Here is a 7,500-nt window from a genome sequence, read left to right on the forward strand (position 1 = left end):
TTTTACTAACTTTAAGGTGCTGAATCCAAATCTGATCTCAGATTTGCTCCATCACGTAACGTGCCAGAATTTACTGAGCTACCAGAGATTGAGGATATAGACCGGAATTCACCTGTTTCTACTGATGAAGATGAAAGAAACTGATCTTTTCAAGCCATCTGGTGAAGATTGTGAAAAAGCCGGTTTTTATTCAGTCAGAATTGAATGATCTGGTCAGAGATCTAAATTTGCCAAAACAGTCTGCTGAATTGTTAGCTTCCAGGCTTCAAGAGAAACGACTCTTAAAACCTGGCACGAGTGTCTCCTTTTATCGCAACAGAGAAGAGCAACTGCGGAAGTACTTTCATTCATATGACCAGCTTGTTTTTGTAATGATGTAGAAGGACTTCTTCTCTCCATGGACTACCAGCATGTGATAGTAAGGATTGGAGACTTTATTGACAGTTATAAATATAATATTATTATTATTATTATTATTATTATTATTATTATGTTATTATTATTATTATTATTATATTATTATTATTATTATTATTATTATTTGTATTATTACTACTATTATTATTACTTTTATTATTATTACTATTATTGTTATTATTATTATTTTTATTATTAATATTATTATTATTGTAATAATAATAATAATAATAAACGGTTTATTAATAGAGTTGCAGCCGGTGGCTGAAAATATACAGACTTACATGTGATTTAGACATAATGATATAATATGCGTTGAATACATTTACAGGGCTGTACAGTACATAAATCAGGAGTTGTTTATTATTTTAACAATGTGTGTGTGTGTGAGAGTGTGTGTGTGTGAGAGTGTGGTGTGTGGGGTGTGTGTGTGTGTGTGGGGTGTGTGTGTGTGTGGAGGTGTGTGTGTGTGTGTGTGTGTGTGTGTGTGTGTGTGTGTGTGTGTGTGTGTGTGTGTGTGTGTGTGGAGGTGTGTGTGTGTGTGTGTGTGTGTGTGTGTGTGTGTGTGTGGGTGTGTGTGTGTGTGGTGTGTGTGTGTGTGTGTGTGTGTGTGTGTGTGTGTGTGTGTGTGTGTGTGTGTGGTGTGTGTGTGTGTGTGTGTGGTGTGTGTGTGTGTGTGTGTGTGTGTGTGTGAGTGTGTGTGTGTGTGTGTGTGTGTGTGTGAGTGTGTGTGGAGTGTGTGAGTGTGTGTGTGTGGGTGTGTGTGTGTGTGTGTGTGTCAGTAATGTCTACAATAATACAGTTCTCAATATACTAGTTAGGTATATATCGTGTAATGTTCTGTTAGTGTGTATAGAGGCGATGTATAATGAATAATGTGTTATTCCGGTGTTATTAGAGCGTTTTTGAATGTCATTTGAGTTGTTCCCGTGTAATTTAGTGTTATTCAATGTTATTTAACGTTATTCAGTGTTATTTGAGCGGTATTCAGTGTTATTTAGCGCTATCGCCGTGTTATTTTGAGTAATTTCTGTTATCTGGCGTTATTTTAGTGTTATTCAGTATTATTTGAGTTATTCCCGTGTTATTTAGCATTATTCAGTGTTATTTGACCGTTATTCTCGTATTTCTAGCGTTATTTCTGTTATTTAGTTTTATCCCCTGTTAATTCAGCGTTATTCCCGTGTTCTTTCGCCGTATTTCCATGTTATCTAACGTTATTCCCGTGTTCGCTAGCGTAATTTTAGCGTTATTCGGCGTTATTTGACCGCTAATCCCATGTTATTTAGCGTTATTCCCGTGTTATATAGCGTTATTCAGCGTTATATCAGCGTTATTCACTGCTATCCAACGTTATTCAGTTATGGTATTTTGTTAACGCGTACACACACACACACACACACACATATCAGCGATGTATTTAATAAACCTATCGATAAATTATTCTTCAGAACTAAACATCATAAACATTCAACTCAAGAGATGTTTACTACCCAAATTATGATAGAAAATATTTATATCCTTATTTCTCTAGTTAAACATTAAAAAAAATCACGGTGTTTTAATTAACCGATAAAAAAAAAAGATTTCTATGTTTATTCTTTTGCAACAGCGTCTCAAGATGTTTTTACTCCAGAGGCAAAGGATGTTTTATTTATCTAAACAAAGACAAAAATCTCAGTCCTATAATTAAGTCATAAAAAAAAATTAAAGTTTTGTGTCTATTCTTAACCTAGACTAAGGTTATAGGGAGAGAGGCGGACATGTTAACTAATCCCAGGAGGCAATGTTCCCGTGGTGGTGATGGAGGCTACCGCATGGACCGCTTGTAATTGGTCCCGGACATAAATAATACAAGGAGGGGAGGGAGGGGGTGTAGGAGAGGGAGAGAGGGAGGGGAGGGTGGGTGAGAGTATACAGCGGACAGGTGAGGGCGGAGTCTAGTCACAAACACCCCCTCACACACTGGCTCTTCCACTCACCCTCCCTCCACACACACAGGTCATTATTTCAGCCTCAGTGTCTCACCTATGTTCTTACGCCATCTAAACACGAACGTAGTATTTTATTTATTTTTTATGGCAAATGTCGGAAATTTCTCATTTGTGTGTGATTTTATTGATAGTTGTTTACGGATTTGTTGATGTGGTTAGGTTGGGTTGGGTTAGGTTGGGTTAGGTTAGGTTAGGTTAGGTTAGGTTAGGTTAGGATAAACATTACCGCTCTCTGCGTACTTCATTATTTATGGGTGTAAGTATCTACACAGCCGTCAGTATACTATATACACCAACACACAACCCCAACCTAACCTAACCTAACCTAACCTAACATCTAACCTTCAACCTATCTAACACATCCCAACACCACATCTCTCACACACGGGGGTAATTTTCAATGGGATACGACTCCCTATGTAAACAAACCCCATCGTGTAATGCTGACCCCCAACGCACCCAAGACTCATCGAATGAACAGCCTTCGTCCAGAACAGATCAATAACACGAGAGAGAACATATTTGTACAAGGAGGAGTTCTATTTATTATTCAGTTATAAAATCAATAATAATCGAAACTATGATGAACTGCCTTAGTAAATAGTTTAGTTGGTCTGTCTCCTGGTTAGGTTAGGTTTATTGTTAGGTTAACTTAATTTGAGTAAGGGTTAGGGTAGGTTAGGTTAAATTAGGTAATTTTAAAGTTAGTTTCTGTGTTAAGGATGAACAAGGACGGACACACACACACACACACACACACACACACACACACACACACACACACACACACACACACACACACACACACACACACACACACACACCTCCAGGGTCCACCGCGCCAGGCACTATTCTCCTCCTACATCCTGCAAATAAAAATCAATCTATAATACATATATAAAAATAAAATAAAATAAACTTAAGATATTGTAATGGACGAGGCATTGTTTTTATATGATGGACAACGTGAGCTAACTTAACCCCTTGAGTACAATGACTTAACCCCTTGACTAAGATGATTTAACACCTTGAGTACGATTATTTAACAACTTGAGTACGATGATTTAACCCTTGAGTATGATTATTTAACCCCTTGAGTATGATTATTTAACCCTTGAGTACGATGACTTAACCCCTTGAGTACGATTATTTAACTTCTGCATGAATTATTTAACCCCTTGAGTACGATTATTTAACCCCTTGAGTACGATGACTTAACCCCTTGAGTATGATTATTTAACCCCTTGAGTACGACGATTTATCCTTGAGTACGATGATTTAACCCCATGGTACGATTATTTAACCCTTGAGTATGATTATTTAATCCCTTGAGTACGACGACTTATCCTTGAGTACGATTATTTAACCCCTTGCGTATGATTTAACCCAGTACGATTATTTAACCCCTTGAGTACGATGATTTAACCCTTATATATGATTATTTAACCCCTTGAGTATGACAACTTAACCTTGAGTACGATGATTTAACCCTTGAGTATGATAATTTACCCCTTGAGTACGATGATTTAACCCTTGAGTATGATTACCTAACCTTGAGTACGGCAACGCGAGTACGATGATTTAACCCTTGAGTACGATGATTTAACCCTTGAGTATGATTGTAACCCTTGAGTACGATGACTTAAACCCTTGAGTACGATGATTTAACCCCTTGAGCATGATTATTTAACCCCTTGAGTACGTGTAACAACCCCTTGAGTACGATTATTTAGCCCCTTGAGTACGATGACTTAACCCCTTGAGTACGATGGTTGCCTTAGTACGATGATGAAAAACCCCAGTACGATGATTTAACCCCTTGAGTATGATTATTTAACCCTTGAGTACGATGACTTAAACCCTTGAGTACGATGATTTAACTTTGAGTACGATGATTTAACCCCTTAGTACGATGATTTAACCCTTGAGTATGATTATTTAACCCTTGAGTACGATGACTTAACCCCTTGAGTACGATGACTTAACCCTTGAGTACGATGATCTGGTTCCCTAGCAGTACAGTATCGAGGAATGATAAGGTCTCACTTGCTAGGAGTGGACGGGGCAGATTTAAGGTAGGGGTGGGAGGGGTGTAGAGGGGTGGGGGGTGGGGGGTAGGGGGTGGGGGTGAGGGGGGGCGGGCGACATATGCACATACATCTTGTGAACCACAGACCTGGGTGTTCCTTCTTCCACCATCACCACCATCACCACCATCACCATCACCACCACCAACAAAAGCACCATCACCACCATAACAAAGCACCATCACCACCATCACCACCATCACCACCACCACCACCTCCGCCATCATCACTTTAATCATCTTCTCCAGCGTGTGGGGTGAAGGCAATAGGAAACAGCGTGTGGGTAAAGACAATAGGGCGTGTGGGGTGAAGACATAGGGCGTGGGGTGAAGACAATAGGGCGTGTGGGGTGAAGACAATAGGCGGTGTGGGGTGAAGACAATAGGGCGTGTGGGGTGAACAATAGGGCGTGTGGGGTGAAGACAATAGGGCGTGTGGGGTGAAGACAATAGGGCGTGTGGGGTGAAGACAATAGGGCGTGTGGGGTGAAGACAATAGGGCGTGTGGGGTGAAGACAATAGGGCGTGTGGGGTGAAGACAATAGGGCGTGTGGTGAAGACAATAGGGCGTGTGGGGTGAAGACAATAGGGCGTGTGGGGTGAAGACAATAGGGCGTGTGGGGTGAAGACAATGGGGCGTGTGGGGTAGAACAATAGGGCGTGTGGGGTGAAGACAATAGGGCGTGTGGGGTGAAGACAATAGGGCGTGTGGGGTGAAGACAATAGGGCGTGTGGGGTGAAGACAATAGGGCGTGTGGGGTGAAGACAATAGGGCGTGTGGGGTGAAGACAATAGGGCGTGTGGGGTGAAGACAATAGGGCGTGTGGGGTGAAGACAATAGGGCGTGTGGGGTGAAGACAATAGGGCGTGTGGGGTGAAGACAATAGGGCGTGTGGGGTGAAGACAATAGGGCGTGTGGGGTGAAGACAATAGAGGCGTGTGGGGTGAAGACAATAGGGCGTGTGGGGTGAAGACAATAGGGCGTGTGGGGGTGAAGACAATAGGGCGTGTGGGGTGAAGACAATAGGGCGTGTGGGGTGAAGACAATAGGGCGTGTGGGGTGAAGACAATAGGGCGTGTGGGGTGAAGACAATAGGGCGTGTGGGGTGAAGACAATAGGGCGTGTGGGGTGGGAACAATAGGGGTGTGGGGTGAAGACAATAGGGCGTGTGGGGTGAAGACAATAGGGCGTGTGGGGTGAAGACAATAGGGCGTGTGGGGTGAAGACAATAGGGCGTGTGGGGTGAAGACAATAGGGCGTGTGGGGGTGAAGACAATAGGGCGTGTGGGGTGAAGACAATAGGGCGTGTGGGGTGAAGACAATAGGGCGTGTGGGATGAAGACAATAGGGCGTGTGGGATGAGACAATAGGGCGTGTGGGAGGTGAAGACAATAGGGCGTGTGGGGTGAAGACAATAGGGCGTGTGGGGTGAAGACAATAGGGCGTGTGGGGTGAAGATAATAGGGCGTGGGGGGTGAAGACAATAGGGCGTGTGGGGTGAAGACAATAGGGCGTGGGTAAAGAAGGCGTGTGGGTGAAGACAATAGGGCGTGGGTAAAGAGGCGTGTGGGGTGAAGACAATAGGGCGTGGGTAAAAGAAGGCGTGTGGGGTGAATACAATGGGGCGTGTGGGATGAAGAACAATGGGCGTGGGTAAAAGAAGAGGCGTGTGGGGTGAAGACAATAGGGCGTGTGGGGTGAACAATAGGGCGTGTGGGGTGAGACAATAGGGCGTGTGGGGTGAAGAAACAATAGGGCGTGTGGGTGAAGACAATAGGGCGTGTGGGATGAAGACAATAGGGCGTGTGGGGTGAAGACAATAGGGCGTGTGGGGTGAAGACAATAGGGGCGTGGGTAAAGGCGATGTGGGGTGAAGACAATAGGGCGTGTGGGATGAGACAATAGGGCGTGGGTAAAGAAGGCGTGTGGGGTGAAGACAATAGGGCGTGTGGGGTGAAGACAATAGGGCGTGTGGGGTGAAGACAATAGGGCGTGGGTAAAAGAAGGCGTGTGGGGTGAAGACAATAGCGTGTGGGATGAAGACAATAGGGCGTGTGGGGTGAAGACAATAGGGCGTGTGGGGGTGAAGACAATAGGGCGTGTGGGGTGAAGACTATAGGGCGTGTGGGGTGAAGACAATAGGGCGTGTGGGGTGAAGACAATAGGGCGTGGGTAAAAGAAGGCGTGTGGGGTGAAGACAATAGGGCGTGTGGGATGAAGACAATAGGGCGTGTGGGGTGAAGACAATAGGGCGTGTGGGGTGAAGACAATAGGGCGTGTGGGGTGAAGACAATAGGGCGTGTGGGGTGAAGACAATAGGGCGTGTGGGGTGAAGACAATAGGGCGTGGGTAAAAGGCGTGTGGGGTGAAGACAATAGGGCGTGTGGGATGAAGACAATAGGGCGTGTGGGGTGAAGACAATAGGGCGTGTGGGGTGAAGACAATAGGGCGTGTGGGGTGAAGACAATAGGGCGTGTGGGGTGAAGACAATAGGGCGTGTGGGGTGAAGACAATAGGGCGTGGGTAAAGAAGGCGTGGGGGTGAATACAATAGGGCGTGTGGGGTGAAGACAATAGGGCGTGTGGGGTGAAGACAATAGGGCGTGTGGGGTGAAGACAATAGGGCGTGTGGGGTGAAGACAATAGGCGTGGGTAAGAGACGGCGTGTGGGATGAAGACACTAGGGCGTGGGGGTGAAGACAATAGGGCGTGGGTAAAAGAGGCGTGTGGGGTGAATACAATAGGGCGCGTGGGGTGAAGACAATAGGGCGTGGGTAAAGGCGTGTGGGGTGAATACAATAGGGCGCGTGGGGTGAACAATAGGGCGTGGAGTAAAGGCGTGTGGGGTGAAGACAATAGGGCGTGTGGGGTGAACAATGAGGGCGTGTGGGGTGAAGAAGAAATAATAGGGCGTGTGGGGTGAAGACAATAGGGCGTGTGGGGTGAAGACAATAGGGCGTGTAGAATGAACAATAGGGCGTGTGGGGTAGAAGACAATAGGGC

The sequence above is a fragment of the Homarus americanus genome, unplaced genomic scaffold (assembly GCF_018991925.1).
Source record: "Homarus americanus isolate GMGI-L3 unplaced genomic scaffold, GMGI_Hamer_2.0 scaffold11276, whole genome shotgun sequence".
NCBI classification, from domain to species: Eukaryota; Metazoa; Arthropoda; class Malacostraca; order Decapoda; family Nephropidae; genus Homarus; species Homarus americanus.